This window comes from Mesocricetus auratus, unplaced genomic scaffold (genome assembly GCF_017639785.1).
Source record: "Mesocricetus auratus isolate SY011 unplaced genomic scaffold, BCM_Maur_2.0 Super-Scaffold_100009, whole genome shotgun sequence".
In the NCBI taxonomy this organism is placed as follows: domain Eukaryota; kingdom Metazoa; phylum Chordata; class Mammalia; order Rodentia; family Cricetidae; genus Mesocricetus; species Mesocricetus auratus.
Window position 1 is genome coordinate 78,295,414 of NW_024429193.1, and position 21,561 is coordinate 78,316,974.

The 21,561-nt window shown below is 36.5% G+C and overlaps 1 protein-coding gene across 2 annotated transcripts in view; it reads right to left on the bottom strand.

Annotated features, from left to right (window-relative positions):
- Positions 1–21,561, bottom strand: part of Fstl5 (follistatin like 5) — a 579,517-nt gene that overhangs the window by 260,938 nt on the left and 297,018 nt on the right. The window lies entirely within an intron of this gene.

Sequence of the window (21,561 nt, forward strand, 5' to 3'; positions counted from 1 at the left end):
AAAACCATGTTCTTTTCCACACTGACCTGTGTGAGAAGAAAACACTGTTCTGTCCTGTCGTGAAAGGTGCTGCATGCTGGGACTACTTCCTTCTTAATATTATTTGTGAAAAATGAAGTTAGATTTTATTTTCCCTTTATGCCTAAACTCCCGTGTAGCTGGGAGATGAGTCATTTGAGACTGGGCCAGACTCCCTGCTCACAAAAGAACTATTAAGCAAATGACTGTTTCCAGGAGCCAGACAGAATTAATGCACCGATTGATAACAAGTCTACTCAAGCATGGCGAGGCAAACCATCATCACCATCCTTACTATGTCTAGTCCCATGGACCGACGTTCAACATTTTTATACTCTGATGATTTTGACTATTGCCTGTCAGAAAGCAGAGCTTGCACAATTTAGCAGACATTCCTATCCATAGTGTGCAGCTGCATTGCTGGGTCCACAATTCCCCAGTCCTTAATATTCTACCACATACAGAGGCAGACATTCCTACTGTTTGTAGATGAGCCACAGAATTGTTTGCTGTTCTTGTTCTTTAAAAGGTGATATAGAGCAAGCAGACAATAATTTCTGTGTCACCAGGAGTGTGTTTACATCCTGCCAAAGTCACTTAATATTGGCCTAATAAATTGCAAGTTAATTCACATTACTCAATTAAAAAATAGATACAAATGCTACACCTCCATTCATATTGATGCACTCAAGTGCAATCAAGCCATGTAGGATTCACTCAGAAATTATCTTTTAACACTGAAAAGTAATCTCTCTTCACGTAATTAAACGATTTCCTACAGGGTTTCAGGTACCAGCTTGTGTGTGCTGTAGCTGCACATTCACAGGTGCGTATCTTCCTTCATGGAAAACAGAATTTCTCATGTATTTTGTTAAATAGAGGCAGGAGTGGGTCCCATTCTCAGGATCCTGTGTTGCTTCTAATCTCTATTGTAACCCTTTGAGGGACACCCATAAGTTGGAGGTTTGGTGACCCAAATTAAATTGAGTGTGAATGGCTTATGCGCTATCTCTGAGGATTGGATCAACATTTACATTTTCACCAAAGCAGTGACAAGGAGTGACAGTGTACTAGTTGATAAATAGGACCTCCCTATTTATTTTCATTAAAATAGTATTATAAATAAGTAGCAATTAAAAACATACAGAAAAATTAACCAGAACCACATTATATGCATCTCAAGGGAACTTCTGCAGTGTTAGATAAGTCATTCTGAATCTGTGAACCTTCAGTTGAATTTTACACTTTAACAATCAAATATATTCTTATAGATAGTATTAAGTTTTTATTGATTAAGCTGCTATTTCCCAAATTGAGATGAGGAAGGCATAGGATTTTATAACTCTTTTTATAAATAGAAGCTGTAGATGGTGAGTATTATACCATATGCTCTACACATTCGAGCTACAGGAATTAACAATACTGCCTAATGGCTGAAGCTATCACTGCTATAACCCTTTGGGGAAAATAAAGCCTTTCTTTTCCATTTAGAAGCAACAGAACCCTCAGTCATTATCCATCTGTTATTGATTAGACCACATGTAATGATTTTGCTAAGGGCTGGGAGTTGGCAATGAATCTCACTGTGCCTCACTGTGTTTTTTTCCCGAAGATGTATATTGTAGGTGTTATGAAAATATTTATGACACAATAACACCAAAGCTTCTCAGACATTTCAATATTAGTATTTTCTAAGTCACACATAAATTTGTAAATGGACAGGTGAAACAAGGACATTGTTTAGTTTAGCTTTGTTTTTTGGTCATTTTACTTCTCATTTTTTCTAATCCATTGCTAAAATTGAATTCTTTTCTAGACTAAGAAAATGAGCTTCTAGCTTTTTGGTACTTTTTAGTTTGTATATTTTTGTTTTTCTTAACTAGATTGTGGTTAAATAGCTCAAGGTAAGCATGCTGCTATAATTAGTGTGTTTGACAATTTAGATCTTTTATCTCCATAAAGAGTTTACAGAATTTTGTAAATAATGTCATAAATCAGAGATAATGAAATGTTTTGATACTGTATTATTTCTGGTCCAGAATTTCTTTTATATTCTTTCAATAAACTGTTCTTGTGACTCTGCTTTAGTTACTTACTCAATGGATAGTTTCTAATTGCCTCTCTTACCAGCCACTGTTCCAGAGTATGACATACAAATAATAATACAGGCAAAAAATATCCTTAACTGAGAGCAGAGCAAGATTCCAGAAAAAATCACCAAGATATTTATATATGGAGAAATATCGGTAAGAATAACTACTTTGCGGGCCGTGCGTTAGTGGCTCATGCCTTTAATCCCAGCACTCTGGAGGCAGAGGCAGGAGGATCTCTGTGAGTTCGAGGCTAGCCTGGTCTACAGGAGCTAGTTCCAGGACAGCCTCCAAAACAATACAGAGAAACCCTGTCTCCGAAAACCAAAAAAAAAAAAAAAAAAAAAAAAAGAATAACTACATTGCAAGAAAACATATTCACAAGAGAAAACATATTCACAAGAACTATGGAAATAAGGCACTTTATGAAACTATGAAAACACAGCAACAGGTTAGTATTATCATAAAACCATCCCCATTCAAAGTCAAGAAGGAAAGACTTGCCCATTTAACCATCTCCAAACCCCAAGCAGTGTATCATGGGAGAGGTGGCTCTTTTGTTGGGGAGAGATTGCTATGTGCTTAACTTGAAACTCAGAAACAGGCCCACATGGAAAGAAGGTGCTTGACCAGGCACTCGAGCTCTTTCCTCATGCTAACAAACTGGATGAAGCCTCTAGACTCAAAACTGACAGTTAGTAAGGACCTGAATCTATCCACACTCTTCCTAACTGTGGGTCTCTAGCAGAGGAGAAAATCTCCATGCGGTAGATGGTGAGATAGAGAATGAACCACAGAAGTTTCCTTGAAAGAATGCTGGGCTCACATAGTGAAACTCAACGTCTGGCAAACCCCAAAAGCTCCTGCATCCAGGACAGTCATTTCAAATGAAGCCTATAGACAGCGTTGTGTGGAAATAGATCAGAACCCAGCATAGTGGAGTTGCAGTCTCCCTTAATGACAGTTGAGGTATAGGCCTGAGATACACCTTAGGAGACAGTACAGATGCCTATAGTTAAAATCTTCAGGTACAGTCCTGCTTACTGTTCTCCTTAGTGATGAAGGCACTAAATCCACCATGTCTCCTCTAACTTTAGCTAGTTCAATTTAGTGAATGACTTTTCCTGCCTTGGAATTGGATATATGAGTAAGTTCTGGAATTGCTGAGCAACTCACAGCTAGGCCAGCCATAGTAGAATCCAGCAACTGTAAGATATGAAGACCCTTGATCTCAGGCCAGTGGCAACAGATAGGACTTTGGGATGCTTCCTGCTTATAAGCTCAAGCTTACAGCCCTGGTAGGACAGATTTGCAATCTAGCCTACAATGAATCTGGTAGGTATCTCAGGCCATGGTTTTTGGTCCTCCTCCTGTATTGTGCTCTTATTAGATGGTTGACAATTTCAGAAATTATCACTCCATCACCTCATCAAACTCAGAAAGCACATGTTAGTCTCAGAGTCTGCCCAGGAAAAGGATGGATAGGCACTCATGCTGTGGTAAAAATGGAGGATACTAAAAGCAAAGTTTTTAAAGGTTTAAAAATATCTAGCAATTCAATGTTTATAAATAAGAACTGTCAAGTAACCATTACATTCTGTAAATGGAATAAGGTATCAAAAAGCAGCCATACCATGATTAATAGGAGAGATCTTTGACAATGTAAAGCAACTAGTTTTAGGCGCAATTTCAAATACTGAGTAAAACCAGTTGAATAACTTGTCATTTAAACTTAGCAGAGAGATTCAAAAATTCTTTTGACTGAAGCATAAATCCCGGAACTAAAAACTATAGTAGATGAAATGGAAATCATTGAGAAACAAACAAGGAAACAAAACCAGCAAGTTTGAGGCCAAACTATATGCAATAACACACTGAAGGAGAAATATCAGGAAAATAAACAATAAAGAGGCACACGAAAAAATTTAAAAGTTAGCATTAGTTAAAATTTTTTGATAATCCCACCTTACCAAAAGCCAAAGAAGAAAGAGGTGGAAATCCACATGTAATTCCACCACCACCAACCATTCCAAAACAAACAAGAAAGAGCAATCAATAGCCATTAATATCCCTCAATATTAATGGTTTTAACTCACCCATAAAAAGACCTCACTTCAAACTGTATTACAGAGCTATAGTCCTTAAAACAGCTTAGTAATGGCACAAAAAGAGACAGATAGACAAAAGGAATCAAAGTGAACACCCCAACATTAACCCATACACCTATGAACACCCAACCTTTGACAAAGAAGCTAAAATTATACAATGGAAAAAAGAAAGCATCTTCAACAAATGGTACTGGCATAATAGGAGGCTCACATGTAGAAGACTGCAGATAGATCCTTATCTTTCATCATGCACAAAACTTAAGTTCAAATGGATCAAAGACCTAAACATAAATTCAGCCACACTGAGCTTCTTAGAAGAGAAAGTAGGAAGCACCCTTGAACGAACTGGTACAGGAGACTAATTGGTTCCAGAAGCACAGACACTGAGATTGACAACTAATAAATGGAACCTCCTGAGACTGAGAAGCTTCGGTAAGGCAAAGGACACAGTCAGCAAGACAAAAAGGCAACCCACAGATTACGAAAAGATATTCACTAGCCCCACATCTGACAGAGGGCTGATTTCCAAAATTTACAAAGAACTCAAGAAGCAAGTCTCCAAAACACCAAAAGATGCCAATGAATAAAGGAGTACAGAACTAAATAGAGAATCCTCAGTAGAGGAGTCTAAAATGGCTGACAGACACTTAAGAAAGTGCTCAACATCCTTAGCCATATGGGAAATGCAAACCAAATGAACTCTGACATAGTATCTTACTCCTGTCAGAATGGCTAAAATAAAAAAACTCCAATGGCAGTTTATGCTGGAGAGGATGTGGTGAAAGGGGAACCCTCCTTCACTGCTGGTGGGAGTGCCAACTCATACAGCCACTTTGGATATCAGTATGGAGATTCCTCAGGAAAATGGGAATCGGTTTATCATAAGACACAGAAATTCCACTCTTAGGTATATAACCAAAAGATGCCTATTCATACATCAAGGATGTCTGTTCCACTGTGTTCACAGCAGCATTATTTGTAATAGCCAGAACCTGGATGTCCCTCATCTGAAGAGTGGATGGAGAAAATGTGGTACATTTGCACAATGGAGTATTACTCAGCAGAAAAAAAAAAACAATGGAATCTTGAAATTTGCAGACAAATGGATGGCACTAAAAGAAACAATCCTGAGTAAGGTAACCCAGTCACAAAAACAGAAACATGGTATGTACTCACTCATTTATGGATTTTAGACATGAATCAAGGGAGTGCCATTGCCATACAATTCCATTGCCAGAGTCTGGGAAACAGAAATTTCACACTGATGGAAGCAGAGACAGCCACCCACAGCTAAACAGTGAACTGAATTCCTGGAATCCAGGGACAGAGAGGGAGAACTGATGAGCAAAGGGTTTAAGACTGGGCTGGTTTAACCCACAGAAACAGTTAACCTGAACGACGGGGAGCTCTTGGACCCCAGATTGATGGCTGGGTGAACAGCTTGGGACTGATCCAGACCCTCTAAATGTGGGTGTCAGTGAGGAGGCCTTGGTAATCTATGGGGCCTTGTGTAGTATTTATCCCCAGCATACAAATGGACTTTGGCTGCCCATTCCACAATGAGGGATGCTCTCTCAGCCTGGACTCTTGAGGGAGGGCCTAGGCCCTGCCCTGGATGAAATAGAAGACTCTGGAGATCCTTCATGGAGGGCTTCACCCTCCCTTGGAATCAAAGTGGAGATTGGGTGGGGAACTTGGCGGGGGGAGAGGCCTGTTGTGGGTCAGGTGAGGAGGAGAGGGAAAGGGAGCTGGCATTGACATGGGAAGGAAGCTTGTTTCTAACTTAAATTTAAAAAAGAAAGAAAAAAAGTAAAAAAAAAAAGAAAAAATTTTTGATCATTGAGACTCAAGATAGACTTGAATGATTTGAATGGATTTGAAAGATTATTCACTGATGCAACCAATGCAGCACCTACAGAGTGGTAGAAATGCCGATGTAAAAGGAAATCAAAGAATGAAGTCAACAAATTCTACCATAAAATGTATAATAATGAATCACTTCAAAATTATCTAAGAATTCTAAAGGTGGAGAGTGAAAGAAATAGCCCAAACCTTCAAAGAAAAGAGACAAGTGAATAAGATTGTCTCAATACTGGAGGAGGAGGAGGAGGAGGAGGAGGAGGAGGAGGAGATAGATTATTCAAGAATGCATGCCACAATGCTAGAATCATGTCATGTGCTATGCAGTGAATTTTGAGTGCTTGTGAGAAAACTCAGAGAGAGAGAGAGAGAGAGAGAGAGAGAGAGAGAGAGAGAGAGAGAGAGAGAAAAGAAAGAAAGAAAGAAAAGAACAAGTGTCTAATGGCCTCAGTCTCTCCTAAACATGCAACTATACAATGTGCTTTCATGTCTCTTCCAGGAATAGTAGATAAGATTGAGTTTACTTCGGATTATTATAATTGGTTATCTGTGTATATATGCCTCTATAGAAAATAGAAAAACATGCTTTTGCTACATGAAGCTTGTCCTTGTGATTATATTCAGGGTTATCTCATAAGAACTTTGTTCAGGTGATGTTTCTTCACTCTCAGGATATACAGTTTCTGATGCTCAGAATCAAAATAACTTCTGCATGAGACTTTAGTGTATCTCGTTTTAAGGCTTTATTCTTTACCTCTAAGGTGGTTATCACCAAGTACAGCCTGTCCTTCTGGAATGAAGGAGAGCTTGGCTCAGTGGTAGAGTCTTTTTATCATGCACATTTTAAGGTCAATCCTCAGTAAAGCAGACATATCCATGCAGAACACACACACACACACACACACACACACACACACACACACACACACAGACTGGAAATTAGGGAGATAATGGAGCACAGATATTGCCAAAGAATCAAAAGCTGAACAAATGTCACACACAATTGATATAAAATAGTAACAGGAGTTCTTTAAGATGAAAGATACAAGAGTGAGTACCTGATAATTAAATAGATATGTTATGAGAAAGGCAACAAAAGACATAAAAAGTGATATCAAAAAAATGAAAGTTCACTTGTAGTTAGTTATTATGATTTTCCCCTTTATTCTCTCACTTTAAGACATTTTCAAAGCATCTGCTGATAATCAAAGGATCATTTTTGTGGAGTCATGAAATGTAAAAGCATTGTTCTCTCTTCTATTCTTACCCTGATTCAACCTTTCGGCTCCTCCGTGTCCTCCTCTCCCCTCCTCTTCTCCCCATTTCTTTCTCCTATCTCCCTCTCCCTTGAAAGATACCATAGTCATTATAGGTTGGAGATGACACTAGTGAGATTTTCAGAGATCTACAAGAATGACACCAGCAGGCATTAAGGCTACCTTAAATGCCCTCCCATGATAATGAGATTGATGACTACCTTATATGCCATCCTAGAACCCTCATCCTGTGGCTGACAGAAGCAGAGGCAAACACCTGAACTGAACTCCTGGAACCCAGTTGCAAAGAGGAGTGATGAGCAAAGGAATCAAGACCAGGCTGGCAAAACCCACAGAGGAGCTGACCTGAACAGGGAGGAACACATGTACCTCAGACAGATGACTGCGAGGCCAGCATGGGACGGATCCAGACACCTGCCCCTCCCACTTCCCCCCCAAACCTGGGTGTCAGAGAAGAGGCCTCGGCAATCTATGGGACCTTGAAGAGTAGATCAGTATTTATTCCTGGTGTACAGATGGACTCTAGGAGCCCATTCCACATGGAGCGATGCTCTCTCAGCCTGGACACACAGGGATGGACCTCAGCCCTGCCCATGATGACATGACAGACTCTGAAAAATTTCTCAATGGAAGACCTTTCCCTCCCTGGGGAGTGGAAGGGGAATGGAGTAGTGTGTGGAGTTGGGAGGAATTGGGGGTCTGGAGGAGGAGGGGAAGGAGAGAGAACTGGAAGAAACATGTGTAAAAAGTTAAATAAAAATTATTATAAAATAACAAAGATAAAATACAAATGACTAATAAAAAACAAAATGAAAAAAGCAAAATCTAATATTACACTCTTCCAGTTTTCTTTCCAGTTATAAAACACTGACCAAAATCAACTTGAGGAAGGGGTTTTTTTTGGCTCCCACATTCAAGTGCGTTCCATAATCAAGAGAAACCAATAGAGAAACTCAAGGAAATACCTGGGGGCTGTAACTGAAGCAGAGATGTTGCTTGCTGATTTGCTTTCTTGGGCTTACTCAGAAGCTTTTCTTTCTTATAGTTCACAATGCACAGTGATCTTAGTCCTTTCACATTAATAGTTAATCAAGAAAATGGTCCACACACTTCCCTATAGACCAATCTGAGGGAGATAATTCCTCAACTGAGGTTCCCTCTTTTCAAATGCTTGTGGTTTCTGTCAAGATGACAAAAACAACCAGTGACAATAAATGTTATGATAAGAGTCAAATCAAAACAATGAAGAAGAATTAACCATGGAAAGATGAGAGAAAAATGAAGCGAACTTTAAAATCCCGAAAAGTAGGGAACAAAGTGACACTGATAAAACATTGCTAGAGCAGGGCGTTGGTGGCACACACTTTTAATCCCAGCTCTCGGGAGGCAGAGGCAGGTGGATCTCTGTGAGTTCGAGGCCAGCCTGGTCTACAGAGCGAGTTCCAGGACAGCCTCCAAAACAATACAGGGAAACCCTGTCTTGAAAAAACAAACAACAAAAAATTGCTAGATCATAATAGGTATAACTAGATTAAATCTAGATTGAATTTACTAATCAAAAATCAGAATGACTAAATGCCTAAAAGTGAAAAAAAGCAACCACTTGCTATTTACAAGAAACTGAGTCATATCTTAGAACACACATTGGTTGAAAGACGAAGTGATAAATATATTCTCTTTAAGTGGATGTCTTTAAACATGCAGTAGTAACCACACTTTTGCCCACGGAAATAACTTTACTAAAAATCAGTGAAAAGAAAAACAATAAAGTCAATTTACAATGAGAAGGAGCATCTAGACAGAAAACCAACTAGGAAATGAGAATTAAATTATGTCTAAATCAAATTGATCTCACATTCATATGTAGTAATATTACATCCAGCAGCAACAGAATCCATTTGATCAATAGGACATGGAAACATTCTACAGAATATCATATACAGCTACCCACAAAATAGTACTGACAACAATTTTAAAACACAATAGAGCCAAGGTTGAAATAAGTAACAAAAACATCTTTGGAAAATTTGGAGATGTACACAAATCAACATTATTGAAAATCCCACACAATTAATTCAAAAGTTAAATAAATTTAAAAATGTATTGAGACAAACAATAATGAAAATTAAGATACCCAAACCTCATGGATATAGTAACATCAGCACTAAAAGAGAAATCTATAGCAGTCATTTACATGAAAAATTAACAAAGATCTCAAATAAACTGAAAATCGTTAGTGAAAAAGTAAATAAACTACCAGAAGAGAAATAAATAAAATACAGAGAAGAACCAATTAAAGATCAATGAAATGAAAGTTGGCTTTTGTATTCATTTCTTTAAATAAAATATACAAAATCTTAGCTTAATAATAACAAAAACAGAAGACAATAATAATAAAAACACAAATTAAAGTGGAGATATAATTTTCACAAAATAAATACACTGAATATTAAGAGTCTAGTAAGCATGACAAGCCCCCAAGATTGACAATACAGAAGAAATGAGTAAGTGCCAGAACACAGACATACACATACACAGTTTTTCAGGTTGAATCATATAGTTCACGAAGAATTAAAAAGTATCTAAGTAACAAGTAAGAAAATAACAATAATAATGTCTTTCATGAAAGGATAAACCAGGGTCTGGTGACAGCTTTGCCGAACTCCCCCATACCTTGAAGAATAGCACAAATGTTTTTCAGATCAGTCACAAAACCTTAAGAAGATATGTATCTTCTACAGCACATTCTCATAGTTCTGCATTGTGCTGAAATCAGAAGCCAGAAATCATAAACAAGAATAGTTAAAGAGACATGGCAGGAAGGGACAGGAGAGAATGGATCTCACATTCATATGTAGTAATATTTCATCCAGCAGCAACGGGAAGCAGTAGGAGGGAGAAAGAAAGCAGAAGGCTAGAAGCCATAGATAAGAGTCTCTCCCGAACCTAGATACCAAGAGTTCAACCACATTCTAGAGAGCTCATTCCAATAATACATTAAGATTACTACCAGCATCTACTGAATATCATCTGAAGAATTAAATGAGCATTCATATGCATAAATTCATAGATAGTTTTACCAGGTGAACAAAATGCAGAACAGATGCTATAAAATTATTTCATTAGGCAAAATGTGCCTAATAAAATTCAGAATTCTTTCATGAGAAAAACTCAGAATATCTTCATATAGCAATAACATACACCAACATATTGCAGCACATCCACTTTGTAATCATAATATTCAGTAAAGGGAACGAATGGTGAGTTTTGTCCTGGGTAAATGCAATGGGACAAAGGTGCCACTTTCTCCTGAAACATAATACTGAAAATTCTACATGAAACACTTAGAAGTTCTAAAGGGACAAGGACATCCCAAGAAAGGAATTAAATATTCAATATTAGATGCAACATGATCTTAGAAAAATCCAACATTTTAAAGCAAAATTTTCTTAGGAAAACTAAGTTCATCATCATTTCAGGAAATACAATCAACATATGAATTTCAGAAAGCAAATGCTTATGCTGATTTGGATATTACACTATAAAAATGTGTGTATCAGATGGTGCCTGCATAAGTAAATAAGAATCCTATGTCTCAATTAAAATTTTAAGAATACATTGAAATCGTCCCCTTGCTTAAGAAATTTTATTTTCTAATAAAGGGGAAGCAAACACAAACATTCTTGCTCAGTATCTTATGTACACATTCATGCATAATCACACTTTCATGCAACCACATACTAACACACTCATGCACATTAACAAACACACACACACACACACACACACACATTAATAGCTTATGGTGATAAGACCACAAGTCTAGAGAGATGTGGAGAGGTGTAGGGGATTTTCATGTAGGTGTGCTTTTGTTTACTTGCTGGAAAGAGTACAGATACTGTCTCGAGAACACATAGATAGGGTTACAATTGTGCCCTGATAATTTGGGTTCCCCTTCTTCTACCCAAATTAATTTTCCTGAGCAAGTCATGATCAAACTAAGGGCACAATGGTGTTGGCAGAGTTTTAGTTCAGTGCTTCTCTAATTTCCCCTCCCTCCCCTAGTTCTCCTCCCTCATACCTCTACCATGGTCCCATCCACTCCTCAGAATGGCTAAGGCCTCCCATGAGGAGTCAACAAAGCCTTGCACATTCAGTTAAGGCAGAAACAAGACTCCCTGCACTCCTGCCATGCACTGAGGCTTTGCACGGCATTCCACCATACGGAATGGGCTCCAGTAAGGTTGATCATGAACCAGGGGATACATCCTGGCCCACTGTTAGGGGTTGATTAAATGGAGAAGCAAGGTAATTTCTGTACCTTTAAATGTGTAGATTGCATAGCAGACTAAAACTCAGAAAAGGTAGATATGTCTTTTGTGAGAATGCACATACCGAGGTATAAGATTGAAAACTCATTGTCTGTAGCTTCCAGCCTTCTGTCAATCTCCTTCTCCCTTAAAGCTTTAGTCCCTCCTCCTCTCCTGTCCTTCCCTCCCATGTATCTTCGTCTAGTTTTTTTTCTTCTGATTAGAAATATTAGCATAGTATCAGCATAGTGCAGGCCAGTGAGAATATGCTATAGAAACAGATCCTCGTCAAGGTTTTGTGACTGATCTGAAAAGCATTTGTGTTATCCTTAAATGTATGGGAGAAGTCAGAAGTTTTGTCACCAGACCTTGGTTTTTCATTTCATGAAAGGCACTATTATTCCTACTATCTTATTTGTTTCTATACTTCTATCATCTGGAAACTGTTATTTTTATGTTTCTTTCTGTCCTTAAATTTTCTTTTCAGTTACTATGAATGGAGTAGTATGCCATATACAGAAGGCAGCAGGGCAGTATGCACAGGCCCTATCTAGATCGAATTTCCACTCTAAAGAAGTTGACTAGGAACATGAGATAGTATAATTATGGAATATAATTATAGATGATCAATATTTCTCTAATTAAAAACAACTTGAAAAGACAGAATCTATGATCAAGTTCAAATTATATGTTTTTAAACATAGTGAAATTCATACTATCCTATAGCAAAAATAAAATTAGAAGGAAATTATTGAATAATCTGTTACTTTATGTTTTCTAAATGCCTAATATAACTCTTAGAAACCAGTATGAGTGAGTTGGCAAGATGGCTCAGCAGTAAAGGCACATGCTGCCAAGTCTAAGGACCTTATATCAGTCTTCTACGGCAGAAGGGAAGAAACCACTCCTCTTAGGTGACTTTTGACAATGCACATACCAAGGAATGTACACAAGTGCATATCAAATACATAAAATTCAACTTAAAATAATCAACATAGATATTTAAATATTTGAATTATTGGTTAAAAAAAAAGCTTTTTATTTTTATGGCAGTCTATTTGTCCCATGAGGGTTTGCAAAACATGGATGTAAACCTTTAAATGGGTCCCAGATTCTAATGAAAAACTGCAAGTAACGCTTAAAATAAAATCTCTAAATTATAATATTCCAGTTTCTATGCAACATATTAGAAACAGAATTTTACATACCACACACACATACACATATACACGTAACACATACACACACTACACACACACACACACACACAAATACAATATACACATAAACACACACATCAATTGAGGGCTTTATCCTTCTGTGTTAAGTGCCTATTATTGATATTATTATTACTCTGAAATCTTTAGCACTGAAGGAATTTCCATTACTTCTACACTCTATCTTTTGCAATTCACAATGGTCATATAGTGCAAACACCTGGTTTTTCAGTGAACGGTTCTGAATAAAAGTGATTATGACCTTTCAATCTGAAAATAGTTAAAATTTCTCAACTAAAAGTTGATTTGAATGAATTATTTTGTACTTTTTACTATTGAGTATTAAAAGGGAAAATTCCAATAAAATTCATAGGGGACCCTCACTTAACCTCTCTCTGTATTCATAGAAGTACTTGTGTGTTTGCTTCTACTTAGTTCCCATGGAAATAGGTTTTTGCACATAAGACAAAACAATTCTTACTATTCTCACAGTAAATAAGTATGCTGAATGGCTCAGAATTAAAGGAAAGAGAGAAAAATATAACAGTGTTCATCAGTTCAAAATAATCTTTAGTGGTTCCTATATAACTATTTTAATTATTTTAGACAAAGACTTTTTACATGAAAATATTGAAAAATTATTATCATCCCCACCTTGTTATCTGGAAATCTTTCTGTTATTTAATTTTGTAAATGTATTCACATGTGGTTGTCATTGAGCAAATGGCACTGTAAATCAAATTTATATAACAAGATAACTAAATAATGTAAAGAAGTAGTTCTTTCTATAATTTTATTAAGAAGTTGGCATATGTGCCCATTAGGAAAACATTTCATTTTAATGTGTCTTTATAATGTGATTTGGCTTATTAAGATGACAGAATCTAAATGAAGAAAAACTTAAAGCAATGTACTCACTACTGCTAAAATTTTAAACTCAGTATCACCAGGTATTCTATGAGGAGGTCCCTTACCTTTCTATCTATATTCTTACAGATTTATTTTGTTATTTTTATATGACACACACACACACACACACACACACATATATATATATATATATATTACTATATACATGTGTCTGAGTGTATGTCTGAATACCATGTGCATGCAGGTGCCTAAAAAGTTAGGGAAGACATCAGACTGTGAAACTGGAGTTATCAGGTATTTGGGAGCCAACAAATGTGAGTGTTGTGGCTCTCCCCTGGGTCGTTTGCAAAGGAAGCAAGAGCTCTGCTCATCTGAACCATCTATCTCTACTACCTTTTGGAAGCAAGAGCTCTGCTCATCTGAACCATCTATCTCTACTACCTTCTCATAATCCATAGGAAACACTCTATCAAGTAGGGGAAGACAACATGTTTCCAAGTAGTAATTGTCATCTTACTCTAAATGTTACAGATTTGCTGCTAACACACTATATACCATTCTGCTCTTTTACTCTTGGTGTATTAAAAACTACTCAGAAAAAAAGCAACTTTGTAGCGGCAGGGCTTATTTTGAAAGTCCAGGTCACCAAAGTCTGAAGCAATTTGTCACATTATGCCCACAGTCAAGAAGAAGATAGAGATGAGGCGCTGTGGGGATGACGCAGAGGATAAAGGACTTGAGGTGCCAGATTAAGGGTCAGAGTTTGGGTGCAGGTACACTGGCACCCACACAGAGGCTGAGAAGGCCTGCCCTGCCCGTAATCCCAGCATGGAAACTGACCAGAATAAATGTGTGGGTGAGTCTGAGTTAAGTAAGAGATCTACCATAAATAACTGCAACAGTCAAGGAAATCGCCTAACATACATTTTCACTCACACATCTACACACATGAGTATATGTAATACATATACACAGACTCTGGGGATAGGGCAGAGACAGAGGGGTTGGAGGGAGGTAGAGGGGAAGATATGCTTACTCAGCTATCTTCTTCTTATGTACTCTATGAATGAGGCCCAGGGAAGGCCATCCTTTAGGCTCGGTCTTTTTATATCAGTGTTCCTAAACAAGTTGATCCCTGACAAACATACTCGGAGATCAACCTAATTTATACAGTCTTTCCTAAGTCTGCATTGAGTCTCAGCACCTAGGTAGTTGCAGATCCAGATCAATGGGATAGAAATTGAAAAGGAATAAATCAAACTTTTACTATATACTATATGATAGTATATACAACTGACCCCAAAAATTCTACCAGGAAACTCCTGCAGCTGATAAACACCTACAGTAATATGGTGGGGTACAAATTTAACTAAAAAAATCAGTAGCCTTCCTATACGGATGATAAACAGACTGAGAAAGAAATCAAAAGAACAACACCCTTCAAAATAGGCACAATTAATATAAAATATCTTGGGGTAACTCAAATAAAATTAGCGAAAGACCTACATGGCAAGAATTTTAAGTCTTTTAAGAAATTGGGGATGAGCTAAGAAAATGGAAAGATATCCCATGCTTTGATAGGTAGGATTAACATAGTAAAATGAAAATGTTACCAAAAGACAATACTAAATATTATTGGCGATCTACCAGAATGATTCTCTGTCCTTTCATTTGACCAAAATAGTTATATAATATACTTACTTATCTAACATTTTGCTTTCCATGATTTAATTCAATGTCATCTTTGTTCTTGTGTGTGTGTGTGTGTGTGTGTGTGTGTGTGTGTGTGTGTGTTAGTAATGGAAAATCCCGAATGCTACCCATTTTGTTACTGTACATTTCAATAGTTATTCTCTTACGATTTGTTTGTTCTACTTTTTAATGTGACAAGCTCATAAACTACATAAAAGCATGGATATACTTGAAATAAATATATAAAAAGTTTAGAATTTTAAATAATTTATGTACTCTTTTAAATTTCATTTTACATTTCAATCACAGTTCTCTATCCCACTATGCCTCCCACTCTGTATTGCCTCCCCCACAAGGACACCCTTATGTATTCTCACAGACAAGGAAGTGCCACCATACAGATTAATGTGTAGAAACTGATCATTCTTCTCAGACAGACAATTTGAACATTTACTGGTTAACCCTTTGGGGCTGCTGAAGCACAGGAGAAAGACAGGAAATGTTTTGGGGACACAGGAAAGAACAGGACCCCCTTGCTTCCCATGGAAAGTCAAAGCCTCTCAGTAAGAATCCCAGAACAATTAATGAAATGCTTTGTGGAGGCTGCTAAGACAGCATTAATATTTCCTTTACACATGAATATCATGCTAAAATGGCCATTAGCTATTCCTGAGACCTAAGCCTACACATCGTGGGAGTGAAGCCTAACTTCCTTCTGGGTATTTTCTAGGAATCTCACAAAGAAAATCATTATCTTTGATTACAATGAAGATACCCTAGTTTTCTACATTTACACTTTGACCTTATCAATTACAATTCTGTCATGTGTACCTCAGAGGCCACCATATAACACCACTTAGGTTTTTCGGTAACCCTTGAGAGATTAGATTTAACACCTACCCAGCTGGAGCATGTGTCTGTTGTAAAGACAGGAAAGTTTCTCTCCTTTGGGAGACTCATATCCCACAAGGTTACATCACACTGTGGTATTGTTCCTGATTGGCTTTTCTTCTTTGTGTGTCAACTCTATATTATAACATCTTTAAATAAACTCTAACTCTGCTTTATACAGTACCAGTGTTGTACTGGTATTACTTTGTGGAGTCAATAATCCTGGGTTTGACTAAATGGAGGTCCCTACATGAGAAACTGAAAATCTAGTAACATTGTGGAACTATTCTTCAGTTCCTATTCATATGATACTATGAAGTTCCAGTCTCCCTGTTTCAATCTATGCTGTTTATTCCCTTCTGAGGTTAGCTATCATGTTGCTCTGAGGAAATCCAGTTTCCTGAACAAAGAATTATTTTCATTCAATTTCTTGCATAAAATACTGTTATCTCTTGAGTCAGGTATACTAATTCACACTCTAACCTGTAGCTTGGGATGCTAAGGAATAGATAGTAAGTTTGGGCTACCTCCTGAGATTCTGTCAACAGCAATGACAACAACAACAAAAAGAAGCAACAGAAGACATAAATGAAACAGAAATAAAGAGGGAGACAGAGAAAGGAGGGGGAGAAAGAAAAACTGGCTATCACCTAAAATTTACTTGGAAGCTATTTTTATCCTATATCATTCTAAAGTAGTACAAAGAAGGCAAAAGGTAACTTGATATTTTAGATTATTTCTTCCTCCCAAATTAACCTTCTCCAGTCAGATAAATGGAAAGATGAATAGAAGATAGATACTTGGTTGACCAATAATAGATAACCTCATCCCTTTGAGTCTCAGGTAATTTAGATACACAATTATTCCCTCGTAATTCGGAAATGTCTTTATCTTCTGTCTACTCCTATCCTTCAACATTCCTGCTAACTTCATTACCAGGTGAAATGTTCCATTTCACCATGAATGATCACTATTCATTTCTTCTCCAATGACTAGTCATTTATACTTTGAAGAAGTCTGTACATAAAGGCTCAGTTATTTCATTAAGAAATCTTGATATCAAGTATTACATATTCAAGTCTCTTTTAAGAACAGGATGCATTTTTAAAACCATGAATGTAATTCTGTATGACTGAGTGTCTGGCCACAGAAGGAGAAATAACAGTTTATCTTGGTTACTGTTGTAACCATGTTCTTTTTAAAATTGTGCATTTGTTAAGATATTACAGTGAGAAATGATACAAACGCACTGAAATGTTAAGCCGATTTGAAGAATATTGCTTCAAAGACAATATTCTTAGTAGCAAGTGTTATTGAAGTCATATTTCATGACAAATACAAAGAGAGTGTTAAAAGTTTAGTGTTAGGAAAAAATGTAATGAAAGAGAAAGACCCCTTGACAGATACGTTGTTGAGGTTTGGGGAAAGGAAGGAAGCAGGTAACCTCCAAATTCTATAGCACAGATCTAAAGCAGAAGGTCACATGACTGTTTAGAGCAATGACTATGAATAAGATCTAGACATTAGGGTGAGAAGAGACGGAAAGTCACCAGAATTGAGCAAATAATGCATTATTCTAGCCATTTTCATCCAAGGATGAACTTTCAAAATGAACAAAATAATTTAACTGGATTGATATCTGACCTTAAGCACACAGTATTTGACACATGACTATGAGAAGGGTTTGTGGTAGTTTGAATGTAATTGGCTTCCATAAACTCATAGGGAGTGACTTTATTAGGAAGTGTGACTTTGTTGGAGTCATTATGGCCTTATTAGAGGATGTGTGCTACTGGGCTGGCAGATTTTGAAGTCTTATGAATGCTTAAGTAACGCTCAGTGTTTCAGACCACTTCCTGTTGTCTGTGGGTCAAACTATTAGAACTCGGAGTTCCTTCTCCAGCACTGTCTGCCTGAATGCTGCCTGCTTCTCACCACAACAATAATAGACTAATCCTCTGAACTGTAAGTGAGCAACCCCAATTAAACATTTTCCTTTATAAGAGTTGTAGTCGTGGTGTCTCTTCACAGCAAGAGAAAGCCTAAGAGAGTTCCAGTCTGTTCTTGTTAGAATTAAATTTGGTACCTTAGCATCCTGCTGTGTGTCTTGTGGGGATGCTGAAACTCTTAAGAGAAAGGGAGTAGGTCTTATACATAAGAAAAAAAGATATAACAATATCATTCAATTCCAAATGCCTATAAGCATGGCAGAAGATGTAGGCTGTGGATATCACCAGCTTTTGTCTATAGATAGGTGAGCCATTTCAGGGAAGACTATAGCAAGCATTGTCTTTCAATTTCATTGATTTTATACTTTTCAACTTAGTGTGTAAGGAACTTAGATGTTATCAACTATGAAATGCTATGTAATTGGCTATGTAAATTCACAATGATATGATAAGGTAGACCTATTGCATTCTCAGTGACAATGAAATTGCAAACATCAGAAAAGTTCAGATTTACTGCTGATAATGTAAGAGATATATAATATAAACTATAAAAGGCATTATGATTAGCATGTACCAGCACAGAAACTGTAATGTATCAGTCTATCAATGACATCAGAGGTCATAGAGACCCTTCTGCCTACGTGTAGTATCCCTTCAGCATCACACAGACTTTGCTCCTGAGGTGAGAGCTACATATCCTAGCTAAGCTGTAATCACATAAAGTAACTCTACCACAAATTAGTCAGTTCCAAGAATCTTACACTAACTTCAAGCACCATCGATCCAAGTCAAGACCACCTTAAACCAAAGCTTGATATATCCATGCACTTGGAAATCTCCTCTCTTAAGAACAATACATTCTATTTTTGCCCTATTTATAAAAGAATATTACTCCTCACAAGACACCGTCTCTAGTGTTTTTGAAAGGAAAGTGGACTGGACTGCTCAGCTCTGCCTTTAATACCATGCCACTCTCTACAGTGTCCTGTGGAAGTTTGGCTAACAAGAGCTAATGGCTGAGTGCCTTTTAGAATTGCAATACTCTGTCTTCTGTGAGTGTCAATATACAATAATTGGTCCTTGAGCAAGAGAGCAACTACCTTACATCTCAACTTGAGACACTAGGAACGAATACCCTGACTCCCAAAACGCCTTGTACTTAGCAGAGCCAGTTGCTGTCACTGAACCAACAGCTCAGCTTTCCTGGTCCAGCTGCTTTTTTTACTTCAATCCAGATGTTCAGCCCAAAGCCACTTCCTGATGAATTTTTCACATGCTGATCTCCATTTTAGAAACTACTTTGAGAAACATGTCTTATTTATGACAAAATAATACTTACACTTGGGTAGAAGCTTTTCTAAAAAATTTAAAAATTTGAAAGTTTTATATATAGGTCATAGTAGATCCAATGCAATTGTGATTCATATTCAATCTATAGTGCACTGCAAGCAATTAGGGGAGAGACTATGTGGGAAAGGCCTGGCTATACCCAATAATTGTGGAATCCACAATGAATTTTAAATCCGAATGAATATTTCTTTCTGTAGTACTGAAAAAGAGTTACAAAGGTTGAAATAGAATCTGGATTATGATAACTGAATATATGCTCACATATAATATTTTGAAGCTATTAATATAGTCAATTAAAATATACTAGTTCATAAATATGTGCTATATTATTAAAAATAGTTTCATTCTTTTTAATACACTACCTTAAATTTATTATTTTAATTATATTTTAACATACTATTTTAAAATTCTTTTAGAATTTCATAAATACATAAATTGTGTACATAAGTATTTAAATTTATCTAAAATTACTTTAGCAAGTGTTTATCAGCATCATCTAGAAGTTTAATATTTGTTATTTACCTTATGTTCAGCTTAACATCTAGCTATAAAAATATAAACACTAGGTATTCTAGGAAATATAGATGTCAGTGGTTACAGAAGAAAATATTTTTGTCTCTGGACTGGACTGAGCTCTATAACTTAATACCACATTAATTACAGAGGGATTAAGAGAGACTTAGGGGATGGATAAAGTAGATATCATACCATCATTTATTTTTTTAGTTTGTTAGAAAAAACAAATATAATTCTCGCCATTTTATAACAAACCTCTAGTTACAATGTTTTGCATGTTCGAAGCTATGCAAACAGATTACTGAGCTACAATAGCTTCAAGTATTATTTGATTTGATCATTTTCACCCACAATTCATGAAAGATAACAAGACTAAACATGACAGAAATATGTGTCAATTGCTCTTCCATGAATTCAAGCAAAAGTGTCCTTTTCACCTACATTATCATGTCACTGTGCCCTCATGAGTGTGTCACCATCATTCTGCTGTGTGCTTATAAAGTTTATGCAACATTAGAGTATACCCAATCATAGCAGGTGTCACATCAAATTCAAGTAATTACTATTTACATTATTAGCTACAATAGCCATAGACAGACATAATTATCCATAGATAGACAACATGAGAAATTGAGGATTTAAGGGACTTGCCAAATATTACACAGCAAATAAGTAGCTCTATAATCAAAGGTGTTGATTGCTACCCCGTGATCACAAAAACTAATAACTCGAATGTACAGTATAAATTCTTCACTCTAATTCTACAGCTAATCAAATATTCACTTTTGATCTTGGGAAATGGCTATCCAGTATTAATATTTGTTGACACTTCCTGCTTAAAATGGCATTTCAAATTATTGAATTTCAAACGTCAATGACAAGTCTTTCAGCATGTAATTAATAAAATTGGTGTTATATGCAATATTATTCCATTACATATTTAAAACTATATTAAATTTGGATTTTATTTGGATGTATTCTACATACCTAACCAACATACATGTATTCATTTTTACCTGCATTAAACTGTAATAAAGGGGGATTTGAATGTTCATCTCTCCAACCAGTCAGTTCATTTTAGCTAACAATTTTCCTCCTGCTAACAAGTTCTTAACTCTGATGCCTTCAAGTTGTTAACTATAATCTTTTCATTTCCAATTTCCGCTTTTTATTATGAATTTTTAATTTGCTTTAAAATATGCATGAAAAGCACTAGAGCATAACTTCACTGTGGACATTAAGGAAAAATAGATACAGACAGATCCCAGACTGTATCCATAACATCTCAGGAAAAAGCCATAAACTTTAATTATCACTTGTAACTGGTGTAACTTAGAATCACTTGCAATTTCTATATCTTAGAATAGAATGTCATATAATATTCAGTGAAAATGACATAAATTAACAGCAAAC